The 15472-nt window shown below is 31.9% G+C and overlaps 1 protein-coding gene across 17 annotated transcripts in view; it reads left to right on the forward strand.

Moving 5' to 3' along the window:
- Positions 1-15472, forward strand: part of CLIP-190 (Cytoplasmic linker protein 190) — a 55183-nt gene that overhangs the window by 12110 nt on the left and 27601 nt on the right. The window lies entirely within an intron of this gene.

Genomic DNA, 15472 nt, shown 5'->3' on the forward strand with positions numbered 1-15472 from the left:
ATCGTTTTTGACAAAATATCGCTTTTGATCAAACGCTTCTGGATGCCTCCTAAATTTTTATACATTAAAACCTTATTTTTTGTACTTATATTTTAAAACTATTCATCACTCCACATTATTATTATTTAATAATTCTTGATGATTTATGATAATGTTCTTTCCTTTTGTAATATCTCTCTTTCATGGACGCTATAATTTTTATAAATTTAGTATGGACGCTATACTTTTATAAATCTAGTATGGATGCTTTCAATTTTAATGTGCCGGAATTGTAAAAAAATATATTATTGCTATAACTTAGTTTTGATTATCGCTGTATTGTGCACTTGTTTATTTTGATGCACATATGACGCATCTTTTTGCCATATTGTTAATTTTTGCACTGACAAAAGCAGAAGGTGCACTAATTCACACGATGAGTCAATTGTTATGTTTGCTTTACGTGCTACTATGGTCATGTCATAGCTTTTATGTGCTTCTGAACTTTTCGGTTGTTATCTTAGATTTTAATTGCTTAGGTAAATTTTCACATTCTCTTATCCTGCTCCTATTTGTCTATGTGTCTGCGGTATAACCGTTTGCGGTTTTGCAACGACAGATAACAGGTGTTTGTTTAGCCGCAGTGAAGCGTGTGGGCATATCGCGTACGTATCTAGTTTTAATTGGGAATCGAGATATTTTTTATTGTCGACGGGAATGACATGTCGCCGGTGTCATCTCGCCCACAAGTTGTCGCCTGACTGGCTGGTAGACGCGCAGATTATTAGTTAGTAGCCATTCGTTTTTGCCTCTGTAATATGACCTAGTCTCTAACTTCAAACGTTTGCGGAAAAAAGAAGAATATAATGCATTCTATTTTCTTACACGCGTACCTTTAGTTCCGCTGAGGAAGTTACGCGTTTTGCTACTCGGCCGAGTACTACGATATGCGTTGAGTTTAGTCGAGTACTCGGCCGAGTAAACTGCATAAGTTTAATATTTAATTATTTAGGTCTTTAGTAGTATGTTATTTTATCACAGTGCAACAGATGTAAAATAATTAAAGATTTTGGCATTCATATATATATTATAAAACGTAGGTCGCCGTATCGAGGTTCCTTATTGAATATTCCGATCGAAAACGCGTGCGAATACACCCAAGGGAACATCTCATAGTACGTGATCTGCGTGCCGATCGAGTTACCGAATTGGCGGTAATATAATTCTAACGCTTAGCATACGTTTATTTATTCGGACCAAAAATGCGGTAAATCACGAGAAGAGTAGGCCCGCGAACCATAAACTAATACTGGTTGTATGCGTGAGCTGTAAATCTTTTAGGCTGACTCTTAAAGCGCTATCATTTGTATAAAATTAAGCTATGATTTGTAATATACGGTTACCATAAAAAAAACACATATATTGTGTTTATGTGTTTACTAAAAGCGAATGCCAAGGTTACGTTGTTGAATGACGCTAGATTAGAACGAGATCGTAATGGATTTGTGGTCAAAGAGAAACGTAAAGAAAACTACCAATCTTGAAATGGGACGATTTTGTATATTGAGCAATTTTAAAGTGTAAGTTAACAGTCAATAACTTGTAAGTTGTGTGTACTGAATGATTGACGCGAATTGTACAAATATGTTTTTTTTTATGTTTATAAGTCGCCGATATAAATTGGATATCTTAATTTGTTGTACCTCGTTATATACGTGGCTCTGTAAAATTCGGCAGGTCAAGTCGGGTGAGGGACTCGGCGAATGGTATAATCGTTTGTACTAAAATCTCTGGATCAATTTTTCGCATTGATTGCCCTTATGGCCAATTAAATCTCAGATAGAACAATTTTCAAATGCATATAAACTGCATTTATTAGAGGTAATTTATGCTTTTCAAGGAAAACTGCATTTCATTTCATGCGTAATTGCTTTCTCTTTCAATCTTGCATCTTCTCACACCAGCACGATAGACTAGTGGTGTAAGTCAGTGATGAAACCTTGAGTTCAAAACCCATATAGACCCTAGTATTTCTCAATTTATATCGTGTCTAGGAGATCAAAATTTGTAATTATTATATAAATATAATTCAATAACATTATCATAGATCAGGCTTTTCATAGATTTTCTTATCTCGCAGATGAATAATTAAATAAACTCGAACTAGGTAGTGTAAGCTGTAAAATTAATTTTTAATTAATAAAATATATATCATTGAATTAAATAATTTCAGTCAGGAGTTTCACTTATTACTTAATAGTAATTGATTGCGTTTACCCTGATGTAACGCATTGGGATGACGCCTGTCATGTTTCAACAGAAGATCTACAATAAATAAATAAATCTTTATTTTCTAAGGATCTTTGAAAACATTTTTTTTATTTTTTTACGATCAAAGTTTTACCATTTTAGAGATAAATGGCCGAGTTGTGTAAATTTTGCAGTCTGCTAGACGCCGGAAGAGTTGTTTGACTCACGATATATGTACAGTAAAAATTGCATGGGTCAGTATCTAGTCCTAGACAGTTGTAAAAAGCGAGTCGCTCTCGTTCCTGCTTTTTCATATGTCAACTGAATCAAATTGGCTAGTATTGCGAAGCTTCCTCGAGCGTGGAAGTCCTTCGATGAATCTTAAACGAATAAGAGATGGAAAATTTAGAATGGCGTTAATGCTTGCTCCGCCTCCTATCCATCACTGGTGAAAGAATTACTTTGTGGGTGACCGTCCGATAATTAAAAAGGACGGTATAACAATGCTTATTCGATGCTAGCTTATAAAAAAAGGGTTTAGAGTTTTTATGTTGTTTTTATTGATTGCTTTCCAAAGTTTGCGTGGCATTGGATATTAAGAACTGAGCATTTTACCAATTTTTTGTTTAGACAAACTTGCAGCTTTTTAAATGTCAAATGTAAAATTAAAATTGAAGCTTCAATTCAAATATATTTTCCTCCCTTTTTCAATTTTAATGTAAAACTTCTCCCTTAAGTTTTAACCCTAATTAGTCCTCTTGAAAGTTTATTTAGATGTAAACATATTAATGTTTCTCATAATATTATGTATGTAATAATGTATCTCACCAAATATTTCTTGTTAATTAACATAATACCAATAAATCACATAGGTAATGAATTATTTATATATATAACAATAAAATAAACATTTTGATCATAAAATCTGACTATGGAATGAGTTGTTCTGCTATCCAAAAGGTGTTTTAGCTATGAATCATCATAGTCGATATTTCTAAGCCCATCAATCGCAACCATAATTATACGCTCGCGGTAAACTCTTCTGCCTCTTCTGCCTTGTCCAAATATTGATTTTTAATTTTATTGTGACGACTTTGAAGATCGTTTAGGCATAATCACGTCCCACGCGATTCTTCGCACAGTTCTAGTATTTTTATTGTCTTATTATTATTATGTGTTTTTTATATAAGTTTGTATAATTTATAGCTCGGTGCTTGATGAGACGGAGGCGTAGACAAAAATCTTCAGACCTTTTCGGATGTAACTGATTTCGCGAGCACCAGTACGATTTTTTAAAAGCTTTTAAAAATAATAGCACTTTTTGTTATTGACTGTTAATTGAAACGTTTCTATTGACATAGGTTTTAGTGTTTACACTGACTATTATACGAGTAAGTAATAATAGCGTAAGTAATAAAATTGTATATGTTTTGACATTGTGTGGGACAAAATTGTATATTTACGACGTTTTTGTCGTTAAGCTAACAACAAAGTTATGTTTATGAAACGTTAAGGAAATTTTTAAATGAATGCAGTTAGAGCTTTTAGAGTTAAAAGTATTAAATTCATAATATTATACAACAAAGCATTTTTTTTAATTGTTAGGTGTTTTTTTTAGAAATGTTATATAGAGGTCAAGGTATTCTCTTTATGGTTTTTATTGACTATCTTTACTGCTTTATAAAAATAAACTTTTATCGCTTGCGCGAATAATCGATTTATGCGATAATCGTGTACTTACTAATTGGTCATGTCGTTATTCCGTCAATGCTTTATGTTTTGATTATCATCTTATATTAATATATGGTTTTTCAGTGTATCATTTATATTTATACTTTTAATTAATAAGCACAATCTTAAGATAGTCGACTATTTATTTCTCAAACATTAACCGCAGAGAAAATTCATTGCTTAAAGTATTTTTTTTATAAAGTATATATTTAAATTTCAGACTATATATGACGATCTACAAAAAATATTAACTAACGGCAGTTATATTTTAAGTTAAACATATCATAAATATATTTATTGAGGCAGTAAAGTGTCGAATAATATTCAAAATGTTTACATTTTATTATCAATATAATTTATATATAATTAATACATATTTTAATTTAATTGAGTCTTGAGTTTGGTTTCAAATGCACAATGCTTATTAACATCACACAAATAAAGCGTTTCAATGTTTTTGATTCTAAAATATCTATGAAACTCAATTTGACAGTTGCGAAACGTCCCACTGCTGTTATATCTTTCGAAAATATAAATTATCGAGATATTCTAAAAAAATAATAAATGTGCAATAGCTTCCGTTGCTGACAATAATTATAAGTGATTTTCCTTAATTATTTGTGCCACTGAGATGAAAACTAAGATATGAAGAGCTAAGTCATTGGCAAGATTAACAGCGTTATAACTTATACTACTGTGTAACTAGGCTCTCAATCTAATATTTGATTATTCGAATGAAATTTAAAAAATACATATATTAAAATGGAACAATTTGTATACTTTAGCAACCCATGTAGTTGTTTTTTCTCTCGGTATATCCGAGTGACAAAATCCATGGTTCTTTATGCGCCTATTTATTTTGTTTCTAAATGCGAGACAATGAGACGCTTCTTTTCAACAATAAAAATATTTTACGCTTTTAAAAAACACTTTGAATAGAATTTTTATCGGGTGTTTCTACTATGATCGAAATTCGCAGAATTTGTTCGTTGAATAAAACAAAATGTTGGAAATACCCACCCTTTATTATCGCAGTTCAATAATTACATTGCGTTTAATTTAGCATTAGTAATTCTGGTGATTTGAGAAAGTTGAGATAACGTCCCTGATCAAAAAGTATGTAGTAATAAATTAAGCATTGCTCACTCACTGATCAGTAATTCGCACAACATTGTGTTATGCATACTTTATAAAAATAAAATTCAAAAATTTTATGAAAGTAATTAATGATTAATTTAAATAATTATTTTTAAATAAATAATATTTACTAATTGGTTAAATTAATTAAATTCGGTAAAAACTGAGAAAAAATTCCAAATATATTCGAATAATTGAGAATCTTATGTGCAATGGAAAAAAGTAAAAAACGAGGAAGTTATATTGCCTCCATAATATAACCCAGCTTACAATGAAAAGTGCTAAATTAATATATTATTAACTTAGTTTCCATCGTGTTCAGTGTACGCTCTTCCAGAGCTTAGAGTGTACTCTTCAATACAAAATAATATTTTAGATTTTCTATCTTTACCATTTGCTCTCAATGCCTGAAAATGTTTCTTCCCATTGTTTTTGAGCCACGTTGAATAGCTAACACCACCAACTGAAGTTGAAAAGTTTCTCTATACAAGTTATAATGTCAAAGCTCGTGGAAATGAAATTAGCGTCAAACTGCGAAACATTATGCATGGATCACACACAATAGATCTAGCGATACATGAAAGCATCACCTTCGGCTTTGCGATAGTTATTATTTTATATGTAAAGATCGACATCAACAACGGGCGTTCAAATGTCAAAATGACAATACCCCGATCATTACAATGGAGGAGAGCATTATCATTAGGGACGACGCGATCAAGGTCGAAAAAATGACACACAATCATCGAATCCGATTCACAATCAGACACGCCATGTCGGCTGATATCGTCTGTTTTGACAGCACAATGCGACAAACAGACCTACACTACCAACAGATAATACTATCGATTTTTACCTACTGCTGCTACCGTTTTTCAATTGAGCGTGGGCCTCGTCGTTTTCAAAAGTTGCCATGTGCAATGTCAATATCGCGACCGTGAAAAAAATGACGTATACACTGGTCATAATGAGAAGATGGATCAAAGTTGTACATTCAATCGAGTAGTGACGACATTTGAACATAATACAATGACAATGCTTGTATACGTTGGCCAGATGCGCAAAAAGCTTTTTTTTTCGATACGTGAGATCATACGGTTAATTTGAATAAATTTGTGTAAGGTGCACTGGTGTACATGTTGAAGTTAAATGGTATCAATTGCTTTGTAAGGTAAATTCCTAATCGCTTCTATCATCAAACGGCTAGTTTGAAATCGAATACATATTCTAAATATTAATTTAGGCATTAGTATGTTAATAACATACTTCGCGTCGATGAATAATTGATACAGTCTTGCTCATTTCCTTCCATATTTATGGGAATGTAAGATCAGAAACATTTTTTAAATTTATAAAAAAATCAATAGTAGTTAACATACTTATTATTGAATACATATATATTTAATAATATATTTTGTTAGGTTAGGTCAGGGGTCGGCAAAGTGCGGCTCCGGAGCCGCATGCGGCTCTTTGGCTCCTTGAGTGCGGCTCTGGCACAAATATCCACGGGCTCGGGCGCTAATTCTGGTCAAGTGTCCTTTCCATGCAATGTTGAATGTGTGCGTGAGCGTTGACGTAGTACCTGTTTCGTCCGGTAGGGGCGCAGCGCAGCGTAGTAGTATGACAGCTCTCAATCTGCGTATTTGGCGGCTACAGAAAAGCTGGCCAAAAGTATGACCGGCGTCAGAAAAGGGCTTATTGCCATTTTGAAAGAAAAAAAGAATCACGAGATATTGGTTTATCGTTGCATTATTCACCAAGAAGCACTTTGTGCGCAGACATTTCCGCAAGAAATTGGTAAAGTTATGGGATTAGTGATCACGATCAACTCCATTGTAGCTAAAGCTCTTAATCATCGTCAATTCAAAGAATTTTTAGTTAAAATGGAGAGTGAGTACGCTGATCTTCTGCTTCATAACAAGGTTCGATGGTTATCAAGAGAGAACGTTTTAAAACGTTTTGCGTCCCTATTGCCAGAAATTGAAGCATTTCTCCTTGAGAAGAGTGTTCACTATCCAGAACTTACAGACAATCAGTGGATCCAAAACTTTCATTTCATGGTAGACGTTACGTCTCATCTAAATCAGCTTAACCGTATACTACAAGGGAAAGGAAACACAATTTTTTCGATGTTAGAAGAAGTCATTTCATTCGAAAACAAATTATCCCTTTTTGCTCAAGATTTTGAAAGGGAAACATTGTTTCACTTTCCGAGCCTGCTGAAGCATCGCCAAGAAAATAATTCCTCTTTTGACAAACACCATTTCAAAACAACAATTTTAAATACGAGGGAAGCATTTCTCAGCAGGTTTCAGGAGTTTAAAAACAGCAAAGCGACCTTAGCATTCGTCAAAAATCCTCTTAATGCTATAATAACTTAGTTGAAATTTTCTCCTTTTGGCATTTACATTGTAAATTTGAAATACAATTGCAGGATTTAAAAAACAAGGAAATATGGAGCTCCAAATTTCAACGTCTTTGTATTGATTTGGAAATATTGGAGAAGAACGAATGTGATCTTAGTTCACAACACAAGTGGTCTGCTTTGAAAGACCTGGAGAATGAAGACATGATCATTTTCAACGTCTGGAATAGTATTCCTGACAGCTGAAAAAACTTGCGTTTGCTGTTCTTTCCCTTTTTGGTTCTACATATTCATGCGAACAATCCTTTTCAAGCATGAACTTTATCAAGAGTAAACTGACAAGATGTCTTATTTATTCAGTGTACCCGTAATTTAACGAAGGTCTAAAATTAAAATAAAGGTTTACTAAATTAAAAAACAGATTTGGCTCTTAAAACTATTTTGAATCGTTGTAATGTACATATTTGGCTCTTCGGCCAATAAGTTTGCCGACCACTGGGTTAGGTCAACTGTTAGTTTCATGGTTTATTGTTGGTTAGGTGAGCTTTCTGTTGATTTTCAACGGCAAGATATGTATATGTATACATTAGGTGCGTACGGTGAGATACATTCCCTTTCGCTCGCTCGCTTGTAGTAAATTACTATATTATTTATTTGTTTATGTTTCTGATAATAAACGAACATGCGAGCGAAATCGGCTTTATATTGTAAGCTTTCGAGTTCCTTTTTAAATTTTGTTCGTATAAAAAAACATTCGTCATTAAAGATAAGCTGCCCTTTAGGTACCTATTGCCTATATCATATATATAAATAATTTTGTAGGGCTTGGAACGTTCTGTTCAAGATTTATAATTTAACAGTATACAGCATCTGGATACTGTTAAATCAATAATATTTTTTAAACTTGGTAAACCCTAAGGGGTGTTAATTCGCTGCCAAAAAGACCTCCATGGAAACTAGTAATAATTTATTATATAATATTACATATATGGTGAGCGAGTATCGTTATTTTCCGAGCAGTGGTAGAGAAGTTGGCGCAGGGATGATGTTCAGTGGATGGTCTTCAGAGATCTTGTTCGTTCTTCTCTGCTGCGGCGATCGTCTCCGGAAATCCTTCTCTGACCCTGACCATCTATGACCGTATGCTCTGACCTCTCCTCATTGGAGAACCAATGCAGCGACCATCCAGTTAATTGTTGCATTCGTTTTTTCGACCAACGAAATATGTCCACGCCTCTCCGGTCTTACGATGCTTCTTGTCGTCCGGTGATAAATTGCTTTCCGTTCCAGTTTCGAGGGCTTTTGTGTGGTCCCTTCCTTTACACTCTCTTGTCACGTTCATCCTTATATTTTCGTGGTTACGGTAATTTAAGTGTGCGAGCTTCAAGAATAAGAACCCATACAATCATCTATGAGACGATTCAGAAATCATCTTTACCAAATTCCAGAGCAAGTGTTTTAAATCGAGAAGCACGTCTAATTTATTTAGCATGTAAGTCAAATAACTGCTAAATATTTCAGTTGCAATTAGATATTTCACTTAGTAGTGATATTGGTGTTTTAAATATATTTTCTTATGGAACCTATTGGCCATTATTTTAATGATCTATAACATACATACAAGTTATATGTATATATGTTAGTGTATTTATATGATTGTATTATATTAATCACACACGCTCGGGCATGCACGTTGAGTTATCGATTTCAACACTGTGATGGTTCGCCAGTGTTTCTAATTTTGTATGTGTAATATTATTACTTTCAGTTACGATATTATAGGTTAGCTTAGCTATTAAAAGTATGATTGAATTTAATTGATAGTGATAATAAAAAATAGCTATAAGATTTGACTTATCAAATAAAAATTGATTAAGTGTATTTTATTTTTATTTGAAAAATATATTTATTAATAAATTTGATCGGTGGGTTAGAACAGTTAATATATATTAAAAATTAAATCACGCAAAAAATAGGTTGTCATTTTATAATCTCTATATATGTGTACAAAAAGTGTTTTCCCTCTTGATCTCTATAAAGGAGACAAGTGCCATAATATATTTTTTCATATCGTACAAAAAATACGCTTTAGTATTAGCAGGTAGATACTACAAAATAAGTCGTTGACCAGAAAATGTCAAAAAATGTAGATACTACCCGTTCAGAGGATTAGGTACTACCTGACCCAACGCGTAAGACTGATATACAACAAGTGTAAATTTAAATATTCTAAATAGATTTTACTCTTAATTTATTTACTAAAACTTTAGGCGTGTCATAAATTGTTACTTTTTTACAATTTGTTGTGACAATCATAGGGTAAACAGCTTTAATTATTTTATTAACTAAATACCAATGAATGTGTAATGCCTGCATTACACTCTCTGGAAGTTGGCCAAGGTTGGCCAAGGACGGAGAATATAGTGGGTTACTTCGGTCGAGTTCGGTTCTGCCCGCTCTAAAATCTCTCGGAAGTTTTCCGAGATTACTGAGAACGGGAGGTAAAGTAGGGGTAATTCAGTCGACTTGGTCAGCTTCGAGCGCTTCCGAACATTGTCGGCAAAAAGACCGAAGTCGGAGCTGCTCTTTCGAGCGCGAGCGGTGAGATACTTCCTCTTTCGCTCTCTCGTGTGTTAAGTAACGAGAGTGAGAGAGATAATGATATGGTGTTTCGCAAACTGAGACAGAACGAATAACTCGGTTCAATTTCAGTATGTGCGTAGGCGTCCTATGGTCAATACGCATGTCGAGCGCTGCATTGTGGTCACGTGGTGAAGTTATAATACCACATGCTTATCGGGGACTTCAACATACTCTTACTGACACCTTTGAATATTTTAGGGCACCAAAAGGGATTAATTTTATTTTTGATAGTATATTCTTCTAACAGATCGTTATTATATTTTTTTCATATAAAATTAAATAATTAGTGGTACTTGATTTTGTTAAAAAAAATCGTTTCGAATATCCTTATGTATTTTCCTAGATCTGTTTATATAAATATCACACCATAACGAATTCTTATTTAGCGATAGCGACAAATTCTAGGATAGTCACAGAAGTGGAGTTCGTATTCTGAAGTATAATTTTTATGCCTTATGGCATTTTGTAAAAGCCGACAAAGATTTTGCTTAAATTGAATATTTACGACCGAAAAGTTTTTACTGATATTGTATTGGTGAGTGCCCACACAAACTTTTATAATCAGTAGCGTAATTTTAATAATATGACAATTTGAAAATTGCGATTATTTGGCACATTTTTCGATCGCGCGCAAATATGCCGGCTGTACGTGACAGAAGTCATTCACGGCCGCCGTCCGGACGGCATATGAAATTTGCGACAGTGTGGTCGCTTACTCGAAGTCGTAAGTCTCGGCCGACTTCAGTTGTAACTTCGGTTCGGACAACTTCCAGATTGTGTAGTGCAGGCATAATATGTATAGTATATAATATACGTATATGTAAAGTGTCATGCCAAACCTCACACATTTAATTTTTTAGTCATTTTTTATTTCGCATTAATATTATTACTGCGTTTTTCAATTAAAAGTAAATTGAATGAAATTAAAATTTATTCTTGATTGAAATTTAAATTAATCCACGAGTTTAAAACGTCTTATAGTAATATTAATAATAGATTTTATATGTTTTCAACGTATTAAGGATAAGCTATTTTACATTCGCTAATATCTGGTAAATTCAGTTATTGACATTTTTCATCGACGTTTTATTGAATAAATTATAATATATGAATTTTTAATACCGCCTATTAAATATATTTTTAATGATTATCTAATAATATTTATCATAATAATATATTAGCATTAAAATGATATATTGCGTATCATTTTAACTCAACCATCAATATATCAAATACATATGTTAAATTAATACTATTTCTATCGAAAATAAACATAGGAAATACAAAAATGGAATTTTCAGAAAAACGTGTTTTTTATTATTTTTTAAATGCACAACCTGTTTTGATGTCAATATTAATATTTATATTTTTTACGTATAAAATAAGTATACTGTTCTGTGTTTAATCAGAATGGGTAATATCATCAGTGTGTCAGAATTTGCACTTGTGTCTGACCTTGTATTTTTATGTGCCGTTTAACACATCGTATTGTTATGTAGTAGATATTTTAATGGAAATTATGGCTATTTTTATGAAAATCTTAGGTTTTATTCGCGAGACAGGCCGTTGTGACATTTTGCGAATGTAGAACGTTCAAGAAATGTCAGTAGGTCGACGTTCGCAGTTACCGCTCGTTCTCCATGAATATGCATTTAGTTCTGTCGGAGGTTTCGCGCATATAGTGTCCAAGAGCTTTCTCATTGTTTAACTTCATATAACAATATAAACATATATACAAAAAACTGTTGCAGAAAAACTGTTTCGCCGTCGGGCATCAAGCGAACGACGCAATTTTTCGCTAGTTAATCGAGTTGTTCAGAAAAAACCTGTGGCATAACTCTTTTATTACTTTATTGCAATTATAATTTATATATGCAAAATAATAATACACTGTCGCGATCCCACGCCGTTAACGTCACGATTGTTAAGCGATTGCTATAGTTGTAAGGAATGTTTTTGTATGAATTTTGTGCCTCTTATCACTCTCAACTGTTTGAGTTTCGTTATCTGTGTTGATAACGAGAAGGTGTTTGTTTTATTTCTCAAGATTTTCTATTAAGGTGAGAATTCTGTTGATAATGTATCTGTCGAAAGCGGTTAATTAAACAATTTAATTGCAATGTAGCTATAACGGTGCAGAAAATTAATTTTAAAGAGGCGTATCTATCAAAGAAAAGCAATAAAAAATTGCACTATACAAAAGTTTGCAAGAATCTAAACAATAACGGTGAATGATTAGCGTTTTCTATCGCCTATTTCTTTTGTATCGTGCTTCTAACGAACCATATAAAATAACATTTGTTGATTCTAGAAATTAAATCTGCGTGTTATTTCGTTGCTTAGATTTTCCTCAATGTAATGTATTTGTATATAACAAAAGTCGACGTACAAGTTGCTAATTTAGAATATCAATAATAATTATAATGTCAATAACACACTCTATATATACTCTTGTTTTCTATTATAATACTATGCCTAATTAGTTTATCACCACCATCAATTATAAAGTGTAGTAAAATATTTTATTATAAGATGTGCATTAAATTTTATTTGATTCGAGCGGCTTGTTTTTGTGTCCCTTTAGGGACACGAGAGAAACTTTAGAAATCGAATACTAATTCGGAAAGCTAGGCACGTAGGTTCACGTTGATAAATGTTCAACTCGAAGTCTCGTTCTTTGTTTATGTTTAAACTATCGCAAATATCAATCACTGTTTCAAAGATTACGTATCTAGCAGATGTTCTGGTGAATATTAAGCTACTTTTGTTTATTACCACCCAGGAGTTACATTTAAATTTAATCAATACAAATAGCGGTATAACTTACTGTTTAGAAATCATGGATGATAAAGCTTATAGATGCCACCAATGTGATGTTGTTTCGGGTGTCGCTGATAAATCATGTTATGAAGATATGGAGTAGGGTCTGAAGTCTTCTAATAAAATTCAATAACTCTAGTTCAAGGTTTATTAATGAATTTTATAGACAAACCTAAAAATATGTTGTTGTAAGTAGTCCGTAACGTCTCAGATTAATAACTTTGAGGTTGCGGGCTCGAGCCCCGGCAGCGACACTCGAACTTTTTTTAAAAAATGCACCATTATTAAAAAAAACCGGCCCTAGCTGTCTGGTATTTTATTGAATATATCATCGATATATTTTTAAATATTTTCTGCGAAATTTATATCAATGGAAAAATATTATAAAAATGCATTTTAATGCTTATAATATATACATACATATGTATGATATATTCAATTAATAATAAAGGTGTAGTTCTAGATTACGCTTGTATTAAGTAGAAAAACAGAAATCCGTATAATAATCGCTAAAAAATCTCAGTATTTTGTATTACACATACATATATAATATGTCGTAATAATTTATAAATATTATATTTTTTCAAAATGCAATTTTAATCTGGTTCTGAGAAACGTCGTTATCTTCTTTAGTGTGCCAAACGGTCGATTTTATAATTTTTAATGTTAAATATGTAGTATTATATTATATATTTTTCCTCAAAAATTTGATAAATATGTAAAATTATACGCTTATTTAATTTTGTTTTAGTTTCTGTAGTTTTTCGATTAACAGCGTGTTCAAAACAAGCGGGCGCTCAGTTATCTTTATATAATATGTACAAAGTTATCGATAATATAGATTATTCTATTCATAGCAATAGTATAGAAAAGTGTTGTCTTCCGGGTTTAATTCTTGGATTTCACACTAGACGTGAAATGAAAAGCGGTTACTTATTTGGTCTTCTTAAATTGTCTTAGTCGGTACTCGGTTAAACTCTCGTATGAAGTCGGATGCGAAGTAGCGGGAAGTTTCAAGTAAAAGATTCTGGTTGAGGTGTCGTTAGTACTATATATTATTTCTAGAATAGAGGAGGGCTTGCCTTTTAAATCTAGGGCCACTGCCACGATTTGGGGGTCTAAACAGACCATGTTATTGTCTGCTACTTTTATGTGTAACGAATATTTTGGTTTGGCAATGCTGTCAGTAAAACATTTGTAATTTATGTAACTCTTAGTCACATTATTTTTGTTTTAGTCCAATTTAAACTGGCATTTAAGCAGTCCAAATCTCCGATCGTCACGTGCGTCGACATAATTTATTACGCTTTTACGAGTAGTTGCGACAAATTTACTCAATTTGATTAAATCACATAATTTATAGTGCAACTTACCCGCCATATAATTATATCGACCAAAACAGAAAATCTTCACATGTTAAAAAACGCAGTTTTGAATTTAATTTATGTGGTAAAATTTTTGATCAAAATTGTTTTATTTTACTGTTATTATAACAATACGTATAAATGATGGTAGTTTTTAGATAAGCGTATAATTTTATATGATATGTTAATAAATCTTTGTGGAAAAAATTAAAGCAATTTTTATACTAAAACATTATCTGCTTTACTATAGCATAATTTTCTGCTTTAATATAGTTGTCTCAAAATTCAGCTTTAAATTATTTCCAAATTTACTAATAATAGTAAAAAAATATTTTAAAAGAAGTAAAAACATGTTTCCGAAAATTAAATAACAAAAGAAATCCATTTAAAAATATGTTATCTGGTTTATTTAAAGTCGAACTAAAACTTTATTGCTAAGTTACTGCTGTGATTTGTGAAAAAATCCAAGGATTTAAGAGTCGGAACGTTTTCTTTGAAGATTTTGAAAAAAATGTAGTAACCTTATATAAATATAATTAACAAGCAGGTCAAACTTTGACTTTAGTTGCCGACATTTATAACCAATTATCAATCAATTTATCCATATTTCTGTTTCAAATAATAAGCTTTTAAACAATCTTCTTTACATTCTGGTACTTGTAAAAATACTTCATACGCTGATCCTTTTATTGTGTTGTCTATAAGTACTAATAAAATCATTAAAACAACTGTGTTCAAAAACTATTTTGTCTCATTTATTTCTTTACTTTCATTCATTTATTACAATGTCGGAAATTTTATTTTTTAATACGGGCGTTAAACCTTTTTTGTAGCAATAAGTAGAGGAAAACATCGTTTTTGATCGACACCTAAATTTTTATACCAGGGGCCAGATCTCTATTCGCTAATTTATTTCATTAAAAAATATTTTTATATCGTTCATCATTTTTAAACAATTACGATTTTACGAAAAAAATCTTGCGTAGAAAATTATAAATCTGTTTGTATGAAATGCGACATACTTTATTCTAAAAACAGATTATTAATTAATGATTTTAATATTTATGTGATTTATTTATTTTAATCATTGCACATTTAATATTTATTTTAGATTATCTCAATTATATATTTTTTATGCCTATTTAGTTTTATTCATCTTAAAATAAAAATTAGTAATAAAAAT

Source organism: Plectrocnemia conspersa, unplaced genomic scaffold, assembly GCF_051122295.1.
Source record: "Plectrocnemia conspersa isolate PC_06_02 unplaced genomic scaffold, ASM5112229v1 ptg000003l, whole genome shotgun sequence".
Classification (NCBI taxonomy): domain Eukaryota; kingdom Metazoa; phylum Arthropoda; class Insecta; order Trichoptera; family Polycentropodidae; genus Plectrocnemia; species Plectrocnemia conspersa.